The sequence below is a fragment of the Aedes aegypti genome, chromosome 3 (genome assembly GCF_002204515.2).
Source record: "Aedes aegypti strain LVP_AGWG chromosome 3, AaegL5.0 Primary Assembly, whole genome shotgun sequence".
NCBI lineage: Eukaryota > Metazoa > Arthropoda > Insecta > Diptera > Culicidae > Aedes > Aedes aegypti.
This window is the reverse complement of record NC_035109.1, coordinates 317,090,998-317,112,200: the sequence shown is the minus strand read 5'-3', so window position 1 is coordinate 317,112,200 and position 21,203 is coordinate 317,090,998. Positions and strand designations below refer to the sequence as shown.

General features: G+C 41.2%; 1 protein-coding gene and 1 long non-coding RNA gene across 3 annotated transcripts in view; one reads left to right on the top strand and one right to left on the bottom strand.

The window, feature by feature from the left end:
* LOC5575516 (sine oculis-binding protein homolog) overlaps positions 1-21,203 on the bottom strand; it is a 129,965-nt gene that overhangs the window by 47,040 nt on the left and 61,722 nt on the right. The gene's annotated exons all lie outside the window — the stretch shown is intronic.
* On the top strand, positions 14,898-15,462 carry LOC110679618. Its single transcript, XR_002502648.1, has 2 exons — positions 14,898-15,050; positions 15,115-15,462. It is a non-coding gene; the product is annotated as an uncharacterized LOC110679618 (long non-coding RNA).

The window sequence follows — 21,203 nt, the reverse complement described above, 5'->3', positions numbered from 1 at the left end:
AGCATGATTCTTTACTTGTGAAAATCCAAGTAAAATGGCTAAAGATACTTTGAAAGAATTGAAGATTCTGGAAGAGTTATAAAAGGAAAACTAGAGGAATTTCTAGGGAAATCTCTATGAGAGTTCTTGGAGGAGTATTCAGAAGAATGTTGATGTTTGCCAGAATGGGAACTCGTGGTATGAAAATATTGGAAACTATAGAAGCAAGTCTGAAAAATGGGTTATAAGAGTCACTTGCCCCCCTTTGTGGAGCAAGTGGGACACATTCAATTAAATTTTTTAATCAACTTTAATATATCAATCGTTGCTATAAAACTAATAACCAATCATAGTATTTAAGGTTGGACATATATTTGATGTAATTAAGGTATCAACCATAAAATAGGTAACGCTTTAAGAAGGAAATTTTTGATGAATGTAATGTCACATACTCGATAAAAACGGACCTTCTCGATAAAAATTTACAAGGTCAATTTTTCAGAACATTAAAATATAAATTGAAAGACTTTTGATTACTATCAACACAAGCAAACAAGGTTCCCTATCGGACCCTCAGTGTTCACCCTACATTTTCTAAGGGGTTCTCATGAATTTCAAAGAATAATTTGGTGGTAAGGTAGTTGGTTGGTAAATGGCTGGGCATGGCGTACCATTGGTACCTCGCGTACCTGAAGGAATAAAATAGACCCCTTTGTGCGGTCCTTAGCCTCTTGCCCAGCAACTCCTATCCCTACCTCCTCGCGGTACTGGCCGGGGTACGAGTAACCTTAGGGAAGATCGGGTAACCAACCCCCGGTGGGAACTTTGGTCGTATGCTGACAGGGAAGGGGGGGTTTGCTTTTGCTTTTGCTTCTGCAAACCTTGAGCGTCTGTACTCCATGTTAGGAGCGGCTCACAACAGCGTCTGTTCCCCATGTCAGGGGCGGCTGATCATCGTCCGAGTGCCAGAGAAGGACTCTAAGCTAAACTGCGCACTATGGTCCTCCGAACATTTAGGGGTAATGGTCCTCCGGAAATCTAGGGGGTTGGTGTCAGGCCCTGCAAGCCAGCCGTAAAAAAATCAAGCAACGAAAAATCAACGAGAGAATACGAACCGGGACAATCGGCGAAGACCACAGCGACGTAAAGGGACTAGCGATTGGAAGCTCGGTACGTGGAACTGTAAGTCTCTCAACTTCATCGGGAGCACACGCATACTCGCCGACGTGCTGAAGGACCGTGGATTCGGCATCGTAGCGTTGCAGGAAGTGTGTTGGAAGGGGTCAATGGTGCGAACGTTTAGAGGTAACCATACCATCTACCAGAGCTGCGGCAATACACATGAGCTGGGAACAGCTTTTATAGTGATGGGTGATATGCAGAGGCGCGTGATCGGGTGGTGGCCGATCAATGAGAGAATGTGCAAGTTGAGGATCAAAGGCCGGTTCTTCAACTTCAGCATAATAAACGTGCACAGCCCTCACTCCGGAAGCACTGATGATGATAAAGACGCTTTTTACGCGCAGCAGGAAACGCGAGTACGACAGCTGCCCAAGCCACGACGTCAAAATCATCATAGGAGATCTAAACGCTCAGGTTGGCCAGGAGGAGGAATTCAGACCGACGATTGGAAAGTTCAGCGCCCACCGGCTGACGAACGAAAACGGCCTACGACTAATTGATTTTGCCGCCTCCAAAAATGTGGCCATTCGTAGCACCTACTTCCAGCACAGCCTTCCGTACCGATACACCTGGAGATCACCACAGCAGACAGAATCGCAAATCGACCACGTTCTGATTGATGGTCGGCACTTCTCCGACATTATCGACGTCAGGACCTATCGTGGCGCTAACATCGACTCTGACCACTATCTGGTGATGGTCAAACTGCGCCCAAAACTCTCCGTCGTTAACAACGTACGGTACCGACGGCCGCCCCGGTATGACCTAGAGCGGCTCAAGCAACCGGATGTCGCAGCGGCATACGCGCAGCAACTCGAGGCTGCATTACCGGAAGAGGGTGAGCTGGACGAAGCCCCTCTTGAGGACTGCTGGAGAACAGTAAAAGCAGCCATCAACGATGCAGCTGAGAGCAACGTCGGGTACGTAGGACGGAGTCGACGGAACGATTGGTTCGACGAGGAGTGCCAGGAGGTTTTGAAGGAGAAGAATGCAGCGCGGGCGGTCATGCTGCAGCAAGGGACCCGGCAGAACGTGGAACGCTATAAACGGAAACGGCAACAGCAGACCCGCCTCTTTCGGGAGAAAAAACGCCGCCTGGAGGAGACGGAGTGCGAGGAGATGGAACAGCTGTGCCGGTCTCAGGAAACGCGTAGGTTCTATCAGAAGCTCAACGCATCCCGCAACGGCTTCGTGCCGCGAGCCGAGATGTGCAGGGATAAGGATGGGAGCATTCTGACGGACGAGCGTGAGGTGATCGAAAGGTGGAAGCAGCACTTCGACGAGCACCTGAAGCTAGAACAGCTACCGGAGGAATGGAAGGAAGGGGTAATCTGCCCTATCTACAAGAAAGGCGACAAGTTAGATTGTGAGAACTTTCGAGCGATCACCATTCTAAATGCGGCCTACAAAGTATTATCCCAGATCATCTTCCGTCGTCTGTCACCTGTAGTAAACGAGTTCGTGGGAAGTTATCAAGCCGGCTTCGTTGACGGCCGATCGACAACGGACCAGATCTTTACTGTACGGCAAATCCTCCAAAAATGTCGTGAATACCAGGTCCCAACGCATCACCTTTTCATCGATTTCAAGGCGGCATACGACAGTATCGACCGCGTAGAGCTATGGAAAATCATGGACGAGAACAGCTTTCCCGGGAAGCTCACGAGACTGATAAGAGCGACGATGGAAGGTGTGCAAAATTGTGTGAAGGTTTCAGGCGAACACTCCAGTTCGTTTGGATCCCACCGGGGACTACGACAAGGTGATGGACTTTCGTGCCTGTTGTTCAATATTGCGCTAGAAGGTGTTATGCGGAGAGCCGGGCTTAACAACCGGGGTACGATTTTTACGAGATCCAGTCAATTTGATTGCTTCGCGGATGATATGGACATCGTCGGCCGAACATTTGAAAAGGTGGCAGACCTGTACACTCGCCTGAAACGCGAGGCAGCAAAAGTTGGACTGGTGGTGAATGCGGCCAAGACAAAGTACATGCTAGCTGGTGGGGCCGAGCGCGACAGGGCTCGCCTAGGTAGCAGTGTTACGATAGACGGGGATACGTTCGAGGTGGTCGACGAGTTCGTCTACCTTGGATCCTTGCTGACGGCTGACAATAACGTTAGCCGTGAAATACGGAGGCGCATCATCAGTGGAAGTCGGGCCTACTATGGCCTCCAGAAGAAACTGCGGTCAAAAAAGATTCACGCCCGCACCAAATGTACCATGTACAAAACGCTCATAAGGCCGGTAGTCCTCTACGGGCATGAAACGTGGACGATGCTCGAGGAGGACTTGCAAGCACTTGGAGTCTTCGAACGTCGGGTGCTTAGGACGATCTTCGGCGGTGTGCAGGAGAACGGTGTGTGGCGGCGAAGGATGAACCACGAGCTCGCCCAACTCTACGGCGAACCCAGTATCCAGAAGGTGGCCAAAGTTGGAAGGATACGATGGGCAGGACATGTTGCAAGAATGCCGGACAGCAACCCTGCAAAGATGGTATTCGCTTCGGATCCGGTTGGTACAAGAAGGCGTGGAGCGCAGCGAGCTAGGTGGGCGGATCAAGTGCGTATCGATTTGGCGAGCGTGGGGCAGAACCGAGGATGGAGAGATGCGGCCACGAACCGAGTATTGTGGCGTGAAATTGTTGATTCAGTGTTATCTGTGTAGATGTTAACTAAATAAATGAATGGTAAGGTAGTTAAACCCCTCGATCGAGAATCTTCTTGGGTTGGAAATTTTCTCGACTTCCTAGTAGCCATAGAGTATCTTCCTTGCCATACGATGTACCAATGCAAAATGATTAATTGACAATGGAAGCTCTCGGCCAATAACTGCGGAAGTGCTTATAAGAACTTAGTGTCCATTGTGATGAAAGCTCTGTCTCGGTTTTGACGTTTTGCCTTAAGAGGAGGTTAATCTTCGAAACAATGCTGATGGATTTGAAAACTGTTCCATTTGAGGCTGATGCCTGAAAACGTCGGAAATTTTTTCAATTTTGTATCACCCTATCGAAAACACGGATTCCATCGGCGAGCGAGTGAGTGACTGAGAACCCGAGCCGTGAGACGAGCAGTCTGTAAAGTGATATTTTCCAAGCGTAAAGTCATTATTTTATTAAAATCATGATACCGGACCGGAGATCGACTTTCGCGTGCCGGAGCCATGCCTGCTGCAGCTGGCCATGTGCGCGCTGACGAGGAGAAGAATATGTGTGCGATGAGGAGCATAGTGTCACTGAGGCTGGGTGGGAGGCCGGATGACGAAGCAGCGGTACACGAAGGATAATAATTGTAACAGGATCTTCAGAGGAGTCCAGCTGAGATGCCTAGATTGATGGACTATAGGAAATTATGAGAAGCAAGGTTTTCCTTGCCTTCGACGAAGTTTGCAGTTGACAATGGCAATGTGCCGCGAGAGAAGCTGAAGTCTGAAACTGATACACAACGTACCATGGCGAAATGACATGGATGGTACGTATTCAAACTACCGACATACCGACGTACAATCTTATTCGATCTTTTATGTAAGTTCGTTTTAAGTTTTGCATCAATGCTTTGAAACCTAGTTTGGCTCCCGCGGAAAAAATTGCGAATTGTCTAAACCCACATCGCCTGATTGTGCGAAAAAAGTCACCAAAATTTCACTTATTTAGTATTTATTTCTTTTCAACTGTTATAGTTTTTCTACAAATATTGATTATTCCGCGAAGGTCGAACTTTTGCCCCAACTTACACTGTGCTTTACACCGTTTTAGTCATCTTGTTAATTTAAATTTGTTCAATACTCTGAAAGTAAGCAAAAATTCAACAATGAAATAATAGCCACCAATACCTAACAGAAACGTTGAAACATCGGAAAAAGGATACTTTTTGCGTCGCTACGATCTACTTTCCAGTCCATGCTTGGTAGTTCAGTTTTTGAAACATAATATGCGCAGCGGAACCAAAAGAAACCCGATTCTAGTGCTCCGATAGCAGTTAAAGTACTACCCCAGTTTGGCATCATCGCGAAACGTTTCCGTAGCTACTGCTGTGGCTGATGAAATGAAAAATTACTCTATAGCAGCTCTTGTTACATGGAAAAGGACGATTCTATATCGCTTTGAGGCGGTTACAGCTTTGGCCGAGTGTAGGATTACCATTGCTGTGACAACAGGATCTCAACATTCGTCAAGCTCAATCGATAAGGAATACAATGCATAGGAACTGGATTCAAACGAGGTACATGAATTGAATAAAATTTTAATGTAAACTTCTTGCTTCATGAGCCACATCAAAAATCATTAGATTATTGTGAGAACATGATTCTTCTCAAGATTCATACGTTAGTAGACAGCATTCAAGCATAAGGTATATTCAGCGTTTCAGGTTCACGAAGTTCTCACATTTCGAGAAACTTCAGATGTTATCCATCCAGCTTCCCGCCCAAACGATGCAGGCAGCGCATGGTCGTCGCTTCTTGAATTTTATTATTTTGCATTCCCTCCCGACAAAAGCGCCCAGCCAAGCCATCGCTCCATCGGATAGGACAACGGGGAGACGCCACCGATCCCATATCCGGTGCCAGTTGGTTTAGTATATCCGAAGGCTTATCCTTCCCTGCCGGAAATGGCGAAGCAGTATCCAGCCAGCAGCTAGTGATGAGTAGAGATGACGCTGTTGATGTTTTTGTTGATGGCGATGATCGTATGACAGAGAGACTTTTGTTCCAGTTTTCCTCGCTTACCGAAGCACTATGGGCGAACGGGTATATCCACCCCACACTGACTGAGCTGGGAGGGAAGCTAGTATAACACATAATTTCGATGTTAAAACATCATTACGCAACTGGAGACGGCTGAGGCGGTGTCGAATTTGAAACTTTTCGGAGCTTCGCTTTTTCCGGAATCGATTCATATTGCGAAAAGGCAGCAGTGCGGATGTGCGAGTGCTGTTGAAGTTGATAATACGTGATTTAGACTGGTTTAGTTGTTTGATATATATTGAAACCTTTCAGTTTCCTATCAGCAATTTGAGTTTTGGGACGATTACACTATTTGATGAAAATTGAACTCTCATATACTTTGACTATTTGCAATGGATTTTGAATCGCTAACTTCAACTTTGTTTCCAGAATGTTTGTAACAGGTTACAATATTGGCCAACACATTTGAAACTGTTTTCGATTTTACGTACAAATTTATTAACTTTGGTAGGCTTGAGCTCGATTTAAACGAAATATTCAAAACAGGTCAGACATATGTTGAATTTCAGTGGTTTCACCGATTAAAAGTTCAAAAGTAACAATAATTTGATAAAACTGAAATTTTAGAGAAATATTATAAAAGATTTAAATAAAAATATGATAGCTCTACATAAAAACTGTCTTTGTAAAATTTGTTCAGGTCTTTAGACGAACTAAAACAAACTGAACTAAACTGAAGCTTTGCTGAAGAAGTTCGAGTGAGACAAGAGTCTCTTTTTAAGATGTCTATTCCAATTCACAACAAATGTTATAGTATAACATTGTTATACACATCATGGTGGTTTGAATGCTATTCAAGTAAGGGATTTTCACTCCAAACATTATAGAAATCGATTGAGATTTGGAAAAGTTATGGCTATTATAGATCTTTAGACTAAAATATTGTAATTTTCGGTCGAACTTTGCAGGGAACACAACTAAAATAAAATCATTTTTGCAATTCCGTTGCATATCAGCCTATTTTTTATTATGAGAATGGATCACATAAAAGCCTAATTTTCCTACCACATAAAACAATGCTGAAAAGTGCTACTTTTCAGCACTGAAAACGGTGCTAAAAAGTAGCACTTTTCAGTTTTGTCTTCGGAGATGCCAAAATTATATCTGAGTGCGTCCATACACCATTCGTTGGATTATACTGAATTTTTCAATGACTTAATCAACTAGCTTCTGATTCTTCATCATTCTTCATCGTTGGATGAACCTAATCCGATTCAGGTAAGGAACTTGGAATCGGATATCTAGCAGACGTAGAGGTAGGTAATCAGTTCACTCTCTGAAAAGTCATGATTTTCAGTTCGGCACATGAAGAATCAAGTGAGACCTAAACAATTTTGCGCGGCATCTGACCTGGTTTTTCTCCGAATGTAGAATATAGACCAGCAATGAAGGCGTGAAAATTTGAGACATTCATTAAACCAGGCCTGTCCAACCTTTTTGGCTCTTTTTCGACATAAATCGTTGATGCGTTCGCAAGAATAGACCGATGTGAGCAAAATTAATCTCTGACTGATTTTTACCTTTGCTTGCATCGCTAGCAAAAAGTTTGATACAATTTTGAAATTTTCAGCTTGGATTAGACAGATATACTAACAAGCTTTCTTTTGAGACTAATTTTGTTCATATTGGTTTATTCTTGCGAACGCACCAACCATTTATGTCGAAAAAGAGCCAAAAAGGTTGGGCAGGCCTGCATTAAACAGTATCACAGCCTACATGATTGAAAACCAGTAAGCTGTTACCAGGCTAGATAGAAACTCCTCTGTGATGCAAAGATGAGGCGATTTTGCCGTTTTTCTGAGGAGTAAGAACTGATTTCTAAATTTTCAACACAGATCCTTAAGCGATTCGAGCGAGAGTGCAAAAAAATCTCTTTTTTCGCGATGCTTACCTTTACTCACGCTTCAGAAGAACTCTTGAGTGTCCCACCCGAGCAAGACAGTGCTCGGGGAGTTGTGAGAGCATTCTTTGTTGATGGAACTTTACTCTGTTGTGTTTTGTGCTGCATCTTCCTCGCTGATTTTTCGTTGCCTCTCTGCTTAGCATTTTTTTGCTCCCTCGCAAAGAGGCAAAGGCAGCGCGCTGCTCTAGAGTATGTCATCGAACTATGATGGTGTTAAGGATCAAGCCTAGCTGTTACTACGTATCGATGTCCATGTAGATTCTTTTGAAGCATGTTTATGTTTCTAAAAAGAATCCAACTTCAACAGCATTTTTCGTAATTGCAAAAAAATGATGTATGCAACTCGTTGCAAAACTCGATTTTTTCAGCACTCGTTGTAATTATCCAACTCGCCAAGACTCGTTGAATAAAATCATCATTTTGCAACTTGCTGCATAAATAACTATTTCTGTTTTTTGTGGAAGAGCCTACGCCTATCACAAAGATGCTTTGAGATGCATTAGTGTTTTCATTAGAACACCTTTTTTTTTGGATCATAGTTGGGAAAAAGTTCGATTCAGCGGGGCTACAGTTTAAGCCATATATTACATCGCGGAAAAATATTGCAAATTGTCTTAGACAGCGAAATGAGCCTGATACCAAAATCCAACCGAAAATATATACCAAAATTTCACATTTTTAATCAGTTTTGCGAAAAACTACTATTTTTGGGAATATAACAATTAACTAGGTTTTTGGAAAAAAAATTCATGACAATGTATTGTGTATTTAACTGCACACATAAATTTGCGGCTGGTATAAAGTATGCTTGTCATAAAAGTATCGATATTTTATGTTTCTGCCAGCGAACATTTGTCCCACACCAGATTCGATTATTCAGCAAAATTGTAGCCAATATGTTGAAGGTTCACTGTGAGGTATTTATTTCTTTTCATCGGCTATAGTTTTTCAGGAAATATTCATTATTCCACTAACGTCGAAGTTTTGCCTCACTTTACTCTATACACATGCAAAAATAATCAAATGGCACAGAAACCTCTCAGTTTATTACCTTTGAAGTACTCCTGAGAACACTGAGAAGCTGAGAAGCAGGCTATGTCCCTGTTGGGACGTTAAACCAGAAAGAAGAAGAAGAATGTTAGATTTCAGTTCTGCAATTTGAAAAAAAAATGTTGAATCTACATTGGATTACTTTCCTAAGCCTTAAGCCCATCGCGCCATTGTTGTGATGAGGTAGCAAAAACTACCTTCAATGATCCATTCAACGCGTAGCTTCGATATGCTTCAGAAATTTTCAGATCATTTACAGTATTTACAGTATATGCAGCTCACAAAATTCTATATTTACAGCCAAACAAATACAAATTTCATCAAATTTAAACAGACAAAATCAACGAAAAAGTGATAAAGAATTGGTTCGTGTAAAAACAATACAAAAAGTCAGTCACAAACAATGAAAAACAAACAGTTAAGTAGTAAAGAACTAATTTGTGTTAAAATTCTCAAGAATAAATAAAAAAAATAGTTACAAATGATCAAAACTAGTTACCAACAGCTAAAAACAATCAAAAGTGTTTAAAAATCAAGTCGCAAACAGCCAAAAACAGTTGAAACTCGTTAAAATCGATAAAAACAGATAAAAACAGTTAAAAATAGCTAGCATTGATAAAAAACAGCGAGAAACAGATAACACGTCGAAAGTGACAAAAAAAACTAATGAGCTTGAGCTTGATCTTGATTGGCCGCCCGTGGATGCTACTCCAGTATCGCCAGATCAGCTGCACTTACACAAGGTACCAACTGAATGACTGCTTGGGACTAACAGGCAGTGTCTGCATATTTCAATATACAGTCAACAACGCCGATCCTCAGTAGGCTCCGTCATCGTTGAATTCTTCTTTGTGTGAATGTTTGTTTGACAATACATGCACGAATCTGGTAGAACGTGCATTCAGTTTTTCAATTACTTTTGCTACACTAATTCTCATCCACTACTGACATTCAAATTCAATTTCACTAGTGAAAAAAATCATTTCCGTCAGAATACCCCACAAAACATCCGCAAATTGCAAAAGTTGTATTTTTTAATTGAAAGACAATCATGATTCATCAACTGGAGGGATCACATTGTCGTTTTCTTACACCAGTAATATAAAATTCATTTGTAATTTTTTATATTCAATTTTCAATTTCAGTGCCTCTAGGTGAAACTGAATTTTGAAATGACACCAACAGTGGGTGAAACTGAATGTGTGCGTGTGTTGCACCCACTCTCTTTCTCGTCGCATTCGCACTCGAAGTCAGATTGGCTTCTTGCTAGCGGAGTTTGTTTTTGTTCGTTTTCGCACTGATCGGGTATCATTCGGCTGAATTTTTACGACACTGCTAACAGGCATCCTCAGTGTAAAAGTGCTGGTGATCTTCTATTTTTAGACGACAATGGTGCCTGCCACGTCAGCATGCAGACCAATGTGGGGAAGGAGGAGGAATTGATGATGCATTATACTGGCTCCCACGTAGACCGTATATACCACTGCATCTACGCCAGTTCATGCGGGAGTGTATGGATTGGGGGAAAAGCATGGCAGAGAGGTTTGCTTTTGTGGTTAGCAGACTGCCTATGAATCAGGCGTAAGGAAAGGCATGCGCGTGGAAGAATGGAAGCGTTAGGGAAACGATTTCTTGTCCGTCTCTGGTTCTAGCGTTTGCTATGAACGAATAGTTTGAGTGTGATATATTTAGAATGGAAGATAGAAGCAAGTAAGAGATATACAACTACAAAGTACGAGGAAAGGGACGGGCCTGGGGTTGAACCCATGACCTTCTGTTTATGAAGCAGAAGCGGTAGCCATCATACCACCAACCCCGTCATACGAAAGTGACACAAAAAAACTAATATACATAATCTGTTAGAAACAGATAAAAACATCCAAAAACAGTCTAGAATATTCAAGAACGATCGTACACAGTAAACTTTAAAACAGTCTAAAATGGTCTAATGGTCTAATCAAAACGGCTAAAAATAGTCCATAACGCTTTTTAATGTACTCGAACCCTCTGAGCAGAATCTCAATGAAGAGAATCTAAAAATAGATTTGAGTACCTTGTACCTTATAATTCCGCCCTAATTGCTCAAAGGCGCGTATTTCGACTAGAGATGAGCAAAGCTCAAGCAGTGAACCGGATCTTTTGAACGGCTCAGTGGCTCAGCGGCTCAGCGGCTAGCTATATAGGAGCGTATTGAATCGTGCAAATTGAAAAAGAGCGGCTTACGTCCTGTTGCGCGACATGCGTCGTAACTTCCGTATCTTTCGCTTTCTCATTCGTCGTACATTCTTCCCCAGAAACTCACGATATAGGTACTCGGCCCATTTCCCCTACCTAAAGTTAGAAGTTCTCTCTCTTCTCTCGTCTGCCTGTATGCAAGTTGGGAGTGCAAGCTGCCTAGCTGCTTGCTGAGAGTGCGATGCCGCAGCAAATTAAATTTTCATGTGTGCCGCGGCGCGCAAAGCAAGCCACGTGTCAAGTGTTATAATGAAGCCTAGAAAAAAACGAAGGAAAATAGGGGAAAAGAATCGGTTCCTTTTTTTCGGTTCACTTTTTGTCTGATCCGTTCTGATCAAATGATCCGACTCTCGACAAACAAGAGCCACGGCTCACTCGTTCTTTTGAGTGTTCCGGATCTTTTGAACAGCTCCGATTCTTTTTGCCCATCCTAGTTCTTAAGAACTATCCACGATTTATGAAAAAATTAATTAATATTCATATGGCAAATGTTTGATTCCTTGTTAACTTTCAGACTTTTCTAAAATATCATTTTGTTTATGCTGTTGTTGATGATTTAGTACCACACACAAAATTGCTCAGAAAGATATTATGCTGCAAATAAATATAGAACATGAATGTCTAAAGTAGCTCCCGGAATCCATTGTAATGGTGAAGTAATCACTAGTAATCATTAGTAATCGTGTTAATCATAATTATCTTAATAATCATTGAGTAATCTGAGATCAACGAATAAATTTGTACAATCATTGTACGGTCATCAATGCTTATGCTTAGTAATCTGAGTTATTTTCATGGAAGTGAGAAGTAATCAATTCCATTTGAAATCTATGGCGCCTTCGGCAATTTAAGCATTCTTACTAACTACTTAGCTTTAACATAACTTCTTACCTTAATCTAATGTTATCTGTTCCCTTCGGTGTGTAAGAAAAACATTGAACACAATAAATATCTTTAATTGTTAATTAGAAAATGGCTATGAATTAAGGATGATACACATTTTTTTTCTATCTTTACTAACGAGATTTTTAGCCCTGGGCTAGTTCATCTCGGGACCAACGGCTTTACTTCCCTTCCGAAGGAAGTCGTCACTGAAATTTTTAGTGATGATACACAAATTATGGCACATTAAACTTTTGCCATCCCCTCCCCCCATTGTCACCTTCACATTTTTTGTATGTCTTGTCACACTATGCCTATGGAGCGTGACATAATCTGTGCATGACCATTTACTCGTTTAAATGTATTAAATATACAATTAAAACGAAAAGATATCAGCACTCGAATCGGTAGGTAATCAGCAAAGAAGCCATGCAGAAAAATGATCCGCAATCAGATGGAAAGCTAATACGTGTCACCAGTTCTCAAGTTTTCATTAAACTGCAAAACGTGTCCCGATGCCGGACCAATGCAAATATGTACGTCCACCAGTGCGGTATAATGTGGCATTCGATCCGAGAAGTGACTCAGCTGTCCATGTTTCCAGTTTTCTCACAAACGACAGACAATTGTAGAACCTCCCTTTACAATTCAACTCGTTGAAACGTCCCCAAAGTGATTGCCGATTTGCATTTTAAAGCTCGATATGAAATTTAATCAATTTAATCGAAGCTTGTTACTCGCTTGATTGCTGATAGGGTGTGGGGGGAGGGGGTTGGGTTGAGGTTGAGAGGGAACCATGTGACATCGAGCGCAAAAATTACGACCTGTGACAGCATCGTCTACGCCGAACCTGTTGAAACCCAATCCAAACGGCTGGCAGTCAGCATCATCAGCGGAGAAGCGGTGCAGCAAACAGAGTAATAAATATTATTGGAAAATAATAGCCAAACGAGATGCAGTTGAATGAAAACCTGCACACTGATCGCACAATTAGGAATCACTTAAAACGTTGTACAAGTTATAAAATCATTGAAACTAAAATCAAAAATTTATTTCAATGCATTCAATTTCAATTCAAGATTGCAACGTTTGACACATATGCACACTCATTGGAATTGTTTATAATATTTTGTAGGGTTCTGTGTACGATCTACTTCGTCGCAAGCGCTAATTCCCGTCGTATCAAACCTAAAATTCATTTTCAAAGTGTAATTTTGTGAAAACTGTTGTTCACTTGGACATTAAAAATTCAATAATACAACATCGCAAGAATGAAGACGTACCAAGCGTTATCTGATTGGTATTCCTCTGAGCTACGCCATATTACAATTCGTCCCCTGTTTGACTTATTTACCCAGGCACTAAGAAGAATTTCATTTCATTCACACGCCGTAAAACTTGTATAGGTATTCACGAAGATTTAACCTTTCGGTCGTCGCGCGAATTTTTGTAACGCGAGTAGTCGCGCGTTGTACTTTATACAATACCCTTGGTTTTGCGAATATCCCAGGAGTCTGACCACTTAGAAAGATGACGTCTTCGGCAAAATCGTTCGGTAGCTTAAGGGCTATTATTATTATAGCCAAGAAATTCGGGATTTTGCCACTAGGCGGCGCTAGTGAGCATGAAACTTTTGTTTCTCAGATCTCGTGATTCTGACCACTTAGAAAGATGACGTCTTCGGCAAAGTTGTTCGGTAACTCAAGTATTATCATTGTTTGAGCTAGTTGATTCAAAATTCTGCCACTAGGCGGCGCTAGTGAGCATAAAACATTTGTTTCGCAAATATCTCAGGAGTCTGATAACTTAGAGAGATGGTGTCTTCGGCAGAGTTGTTCAGTAGCTCAAATTCTTTCTTTGTTTAATCCTTAAAGTTCGAAATTTTGCGAAATAATGATAGTCCCTGAGCTTCTGAAAAACTTTGCCGAAGGTGCCTGCCTAAAAAGTCGAGATGCTGCAGTATCCGCAAAACAAAAATTTCACGCTCCCTAGCGCCGCCTGGTGGCAAAATACCCTATTTTTTGGCTCAAATAATGATAGCCCTTGAGCTACTGAACCACTTTTCCGAAGACACTATCTTTCTAAGTGGCCAGGTTCCTGAGATATCTGCAAACAAAAGTTTCATGCTCACTAGCGCCGCCTACTGGCAAAATTTTAAATCAACTAGCTCGAAAAATGTTAGTCCTTGACTTACTAAACAACTTTGCCGAAGACGACATCCTTCTAAATAGACAGCATCCTGAAATATCTGCAAAACAAAAGTAAAACTTCCATGCCCTGCTAGTTCCGAACTAAATGAGGTGCCATTAGATAGCGCTTCACCTCCAGAACAACTTTAATAAAGACCCCAAATTTGGTTTATGGACAAAAGGTCGAAAGACAAAAGGTCGAAAGGACAAAAGGTCGAAAGTGATTTGCTTGGTGGGAAATTTTTCCTTCTTTAAAAAAAGATTTTCGACCTTATGTCCCTCCTTTTTTGTTCTTCGACCTTTTGTCCTTTCGACCTTTTGTCCTTTCGATCTTTTGTCTTTCGACCTTCTGTCCTTTTGACCGTTTGTCTTTCGACCTTTTGTCATAGATTCCCCAAATTTCTATATTATCTGAATTTTAAGATATAACGATTTCAAACTGTGATTTCCTCGAACCGTACATAGTGCGTTCATTATTATGCGACTTCCATGTACATTTGTTAATTTTACCGTATTATAAAGGGCCATACTGTAAATAAAAACTGTCGAGTATTGTTCTTAAGAAGATTCTTGAGGAATACATTTTGGTTTGGTGTCGATAGATATCTTTGTTGCAAAATGATAGCATATAAATCACAACGGTTGTACAAAGTACAACAGCGCGACAGCCCGAAGGTTAAGAAAATTCTCAACGATCGCATATAATTGAGAACGTTAAGGAAGTTTTTCATGTTCGAGTCTTTTAATATAAGCTGATTTATGAATTACAGGTGATTCAACTATACGGGGTGACTGTAGCTTTTCGAGGTGCGTTGGATTCTCAGCGATAGGCGATGGAATGGATGGATGGCTTTGCGTCAGCTCTTGGTTCGATTCGGTTGCCAATGGTAAGCGAATCCCAGCCTTGCAATGCGATACGATTCAAATTATAATTATATATCGTTTATGTAGAGCCTGTTTACAATATCCCAGGCATGGGAAAGTGACACCAGCCAACGGAAGAACCTGAAACGAACGGAAATTCTATCCAGCCGAATACCACGAACCTTTGAGCGCAAAAAAGGTGCATTACAGCACTGGTACAGAGAGATACAGCCGACGACGGTGACACGGAATACACACGAAATGGAAAAACGAGCATTCATCAACAACGGAAAAAAGCAAGAGAATTGCTAATTGAAATGTGATACAGTGCAAATAAACTTGCAAAACATCTCCCGACACGTCGGGTATATTCCTGCGCAAGAGAGCGACAAAAAAGATCATAAACATGCAAGAAAATAAAACTGCAAAGCGGCAGTGAATGAGTTTTATTTACTTTAAGTCGTAATCGAAACCCCTCAGCAGCGGTGAACTTCTTGCTTTGTCGGCTTGAACCTTGTCGCATTTGTCGGTTGGCCCCAAAAAAAGTACGTTGGTATTTTAAATATCTTAAATGCCATCAACATCCACGAAATGATGTAAAAATTGCGGGAACTTGAAGTGATTTTTCACATTTGGGCCCATTCACAAATTTCATAACGCTAGAGGGGGTGGGTGGGTGTCCTAGCGATGTTACGACCCATACAAAAATTGAATAACATTCATACAAAAAGCGTTACAAGGGGGTGGGTGCCCAAAATGGCCAAGTTCAGCGTTATGAAATAAATGAATGAACCCTTTCTCCCCGAATCAATAAGATAACACATTTTCACAGGATAAGCTCACTGTCCAAATGATCAAATACAGTGGGGATTCGCTCGTTGGGGGTCCGCTACATGGAATGACTCGATGATTGGATGTTCGCTGGTTGGAAAAAAAAATCCAACTAAAAAGCACTTGAATGTCAAGAGAAGATGCCAAACTGACTTTGTCGTCTGAGTACCGTCGCATTGAAGTCTCCATGTATAGAACAAACGTGTATATATATATATGGGTTTATGGACAAAAGGTCGAAAGACAGAAGGACGAAAGGACAAAAGGTCGAAAACGATTTGCATGGTGGGAAATTTTTCCTTCTTTGAAAAAAGATTTTCGACCATTTGTCCCTTTATTTTTGTTCTTCGACCTTTTGTTCCTTCGACCTTTTGTCTTTCGACCTTCTGTCCTTTCGACCTTTTGTCTTTCGACCTTTTGTCATAGATTCGTATATATGCGTTTCGTGACGATTTGCTCTCCAGATACGTTAGTCTGGAGCATTTTCACTAGCACTAGTCATTCCAACTAACGGGTCGGATTCGCTAGATGGAAGGCAGTCGTGTTCCAACCAGCGAATCCTCACTGTAGCACTTTAATTCGCCTTGCGTGATAATATAGCGCCATTATTTAGCTGACATGTCATATAGATTGGTAGAAGCTCATTTCATTTATTTAATTAACATCTAAACCAGTGATTCCCAAATTCGCGCCCCTGGGGGCAATTTTCAGGCTCAAGGGGGCGAAATTTTGTAAAACAGAATTTGGGGGGGGCAAAAATCCAGAAAGGGGGCGAAAAGGCTAACACGGGAGCAATTGGAGATAATTACTCATAAGCTTTAACACCGCTAGCGCATGACGGCTCACCATAGTAGCATGTCCGAAAGAACTTGAAACTATTGAGAACCAGAGCTACAGGTCCAAAGCCCTGATAAAGGTGGATGATTGTGATGGCTATGACCGTGATCATCATGTAAAGAACAAGCGGACGATGCTGTATCGTGTCAGCACCGAGGATGCAGCCCCTCTAGCACGATGTAGGTAGCGCAACCCTAGTTAGGTGGCCTATCGGATTGATTTTACGGCAACAGACCCGGCAACGAATAAAGGACAACGATTGGAAAGTTGGATCTTGGAACGTGAGAACTTTGAATGAACCCTCGCGTGTTGGGCTCCTGGCTGATGAATTTCGGAATGTCGGCGTGAACGTGGTAGCTGTCCAGGAAATATGCTGGCCGAAAACCGGAGAACGCGAATTCCGAGCGGTGGACCCCATCGCCAACTTCCAGTACCACATCTACTACAGCGGTGGCGACAGAGCAGAGCGTGGAGTTGGCTTCATAGTGATTGGGAAGCAGATGAAGCGAATTATTCGGTGGAAACCGGTAAGCGACCGAATCTATGTGTTGAGAATGAAGGGCAAGTTCTTCAACTACAGCCTGATCAGCATATATGCACCAACGAACGATAAGCCCGATGACATGAAGGATGAGTTCTATGAGAGCCTGGATAAGGCCTACGGAGAGTGTCCAAAACAAGACGTCAAGATAGTCATCGGCGACGCAAATGCGCAGATCGGGAAAGAAGATTTCTTCCGACCCGTCATTGGAACGGAAAGCCTTCATTCCGTTACCAATGATAATGGCCTGTGGCTAGTAACCTTCGCTGCTGCTAGAGGGATGGCAATCAGCAGTACATACTTCGCACGAAAGAATATCCGCAAACACACCTGGCGACACCCGAGTGGTGCTGTACTCGCTGTAGTTGGCGCAGAAGGCTGCAGTTGGCTCAGAAGGGAGACTTCCCGAACTGTGGACTGATTAACATATTATTTTATTCTTTATTTACAGGATATAAAAGTCAGGACCTTCCGAGGCCCTAATATCGACTCGGATCATTACCTCGTTGTAGCTAAAATTCGGGCGCGGTTATCCGCAACACACAGAACGCTGCGCTTCAATATACAACGCTTGTCGACTGATGGGTAGCTACGCAGTACCGTCAGCAACTAGACGAGCAGTTGGGAAGAATCAACGTTGCTGGAGACGTCGACAGCCTGTGGGACCCTATCCACGAAACTGTGACAACAACGGCGCGGGAAGTGATCGGCACTGGTCAACGACGAAGACGAAACGACTGGTTCGATGAAGAGTGCCAGAGGGTGACAGCCCAAGTAACACCAAATACATCTTTTTGTGCAGCATTAATGATATATTGTTATATTGAAGCTCTATTTGGGTATTATATAACATCTTGTGTTATATATGAGCTATAGTACAGTATTCGAAAAACATGTTATGCAAGATCATGAATTAGAAATAAAACAAAGGGTCTAGGTATTATTATAGCTTCATGAGCGTTAATATAACTTTTATAAGATTTAAACCGCACATGTTTACGTTATCGAAACGTTTGCGCTAATAAAGTATTTTGAACTAGTTTTCAATAATTCAAACACCATGAAGATGCATTAAAATCAGGCAAGTTGTTCATATTGACCCGGGCCTTTCTATCCCACTCCCGTATGACGATCAAATTTTTGAATGTATTGAATGTATTTTTAGGATAGTTTGTTTTGTTTTTCCATTTCATTGAGGCGCATGGATTTGCAATTAATAAAATTGTGCATTTCACAATAAATCTGGAGCCTCACACAGTTTGAGTACACTATTGGGAATCAACAGAAGAAAAGTTAATAATCACCATAAGCAATTCGCGAAGAGAAAAAAAAACATTCGCTTTCATTATTTTGATTTTGTTTTGAAATGATGCTATCAAAACAAAAATACATGTAATTTGTAAAACAATACATCTTCTTAGCTTCAATATAACAAGTATGTATTAGTGATGCTATGTAGTACATCTTTAACACATAATTGTATGTTCTAATGATGTATTGGGAAACATCTTCTATGACATAAAAGATGTTTTATAAGCCGCCAATTTTTGCGCTGTTTCGGTGATATAAGTGTACAAAATAAAGTTATCCATATTAACCACAAAACATACCAATTTGTATGAATCAAGTATTTAATTCATTTATAAAACAATTGTATTGGTCATTGCGAGAAATTTCAAGTTACAAACCAAAATGGCCATTTATTCTATATCATACGTAAATTTGTGAAGATAGTGTAATTCTTTTCAAGATAAATTACCGAAAAGTTTTCACATTCTAATGTCTTATAAGATTGCGCTCATTTTAAGCAAAAAATATGTATAGATCTTTGCGATAACAAGAAATTTATTATCAAAAAACAGCATTTTTTAAGACTTGCCGTGGGTTTTTCAGTTCTCAAGATTATAATACTGTACAAATTTGAGTTCTCAACATTTTGAAAATAATCATGACACTTGCACGCTCAAAAAAGAGTTCTGGAAAACGTGACTGTCAAAAATACATCATGAACTACCATCATTGTTCACATAAACATTACCTAGTTCACGGTCTTCTTCTTTCTGGCGTTACGTCCCCACTGGGACAGAGCCTGCTTACTGATTTTGGGTCACACCCGTCGGAGTGTTAATAAAATTCAGGTGACTATACTGAGGTGGTCTGCCCAATGCTGAGGAAATCAGCCATGTTTTGTCAGTGTATTTTTTGAAAAAGCACTTTAAGCAAAAATTTAGTACACAAAATTCAAAACTTTTATCTTGGAAAAATACCTACGATGTAGAATAACTCATTGCCTTTCGAATGTGCTATAGAGAGTTTCAATTGGATGCGTAATCACAAAGATATGGACGAAACACTTTTGCATGTTTTTTTTATAAGGTGAACCCAAAATTTTGCACGGGAGTGTATATAGGAAGTAAACCAAAGAAGCATCTAGAGTTTCTTTATTAACCTTCGTAAAGCCATTGCTAATGCAACATGTAGGCTCTCAGAATAAAAAAATCTAAAGAGATTCTACATTTCGTGAAACAGAAAAACGATAGAAACGGAAGAAACTCCGTCTGCAGCAATCTAAAATCACTTGTGTATGACTTGGCTTCGCATTCTTCTGCATGTTGAGGAGATTGTTTTTTTCTGTTTTTATAGTGATTACCAACGAAGAACGAAAAGCTTAAAATTACAAGATCTCTTCCGCCGTGTAGACTGATACCTCCATCGTCGAAGAAAATGGAAAATGTGATATCACTGCTGAATCACATCAAGCCCATCATCATCATCAGTGGCTGCATGCATATTGGAGCCAGTACCAGCAATCAATTAGCAACGCCTCTTCCCTGGCGACGACGGAAGGCGAACTCCATGGACAAACAGATTCTTGCCCATCAACGCCGAGCTCTGAGACTGGCGGTAATTTGATGAATAAAGCCTAGTTAATTAATTTAATAGGAACAGTGGGGAGGGAAAGCACACCGACGACGTCAACGAGGGCGGTCTGACCGGTAGAGGTGGTGTCACATTGCCCTCCCTCCCAACAACAACGCAATCAACGGCCGATATAGTTTCCAAGGGACGATCAAATTCAAACCACATGTTTGGACCAGTCACGAATACCAGTCAAGTTGCGGCGGCATAAATTGTAGGATGAAATCATATAGCCCCGTCATCGGATCGTACAAATGCAGAACAACAAGGCGACAAGATCTTTATGGTCGGTGCCATTTCGATTTTTTGGACCGATTCCATCGGAATCGTTACTTTGTCGTCGTACGGGACATTTTAGTGCTCACGGTGCTTCATTTATCGTTGTTAACAAAAAAAATTAAAAACTTTTAACGCCAAACTGTTTATAAAGCAGCTTTATACCTCTGGAGCGATTTAAAAATGACTAAATTTTGAGTTACGCTCTTTGAAGGCGTAACTGTCATCATGATTGTTTTTAATAAAATTTTATGTTGAATCGAAATACCGAATATAATTAATAATATTCTAGGGAAAAACTTAAACTTAAAAAGGGAACCAAAAAGAAAAGCCAGATTAGATAAAGAATTGTGAATTCGTCTAGCAAGTATTTTCACGCTTTTATTATAATGTGTATTCATGTACCTTCATTCTTGAAACTGCTGAGATATTCATGTTTTAAATTAATCTCGTGTAATAATAAAATCAGCTTCGTAATGACCCATATCACTTGAGCCTGCAAATAAACATCTAATTAAAAGGTAATCCTTCGTAAGCTAATGTCATCGAATTTATTTAGAGCCGAATTCCAGTATTGAAGTACAGTCAAACGGTGGTAGGTCATCTGGCATAAAGTCGTTTGGCATAGAGTCGTTTGGCATAATGGTCATTTGGCATAAAGTCGTTTGGCATAATGGTCGTTTGGCATAATAGTCGTTTGGCATAATGAGTCTGAAACCAAGAATTTCTCAAATTTTCGTTTTTACGTTTCTATTGAATCTTTCTGATGACA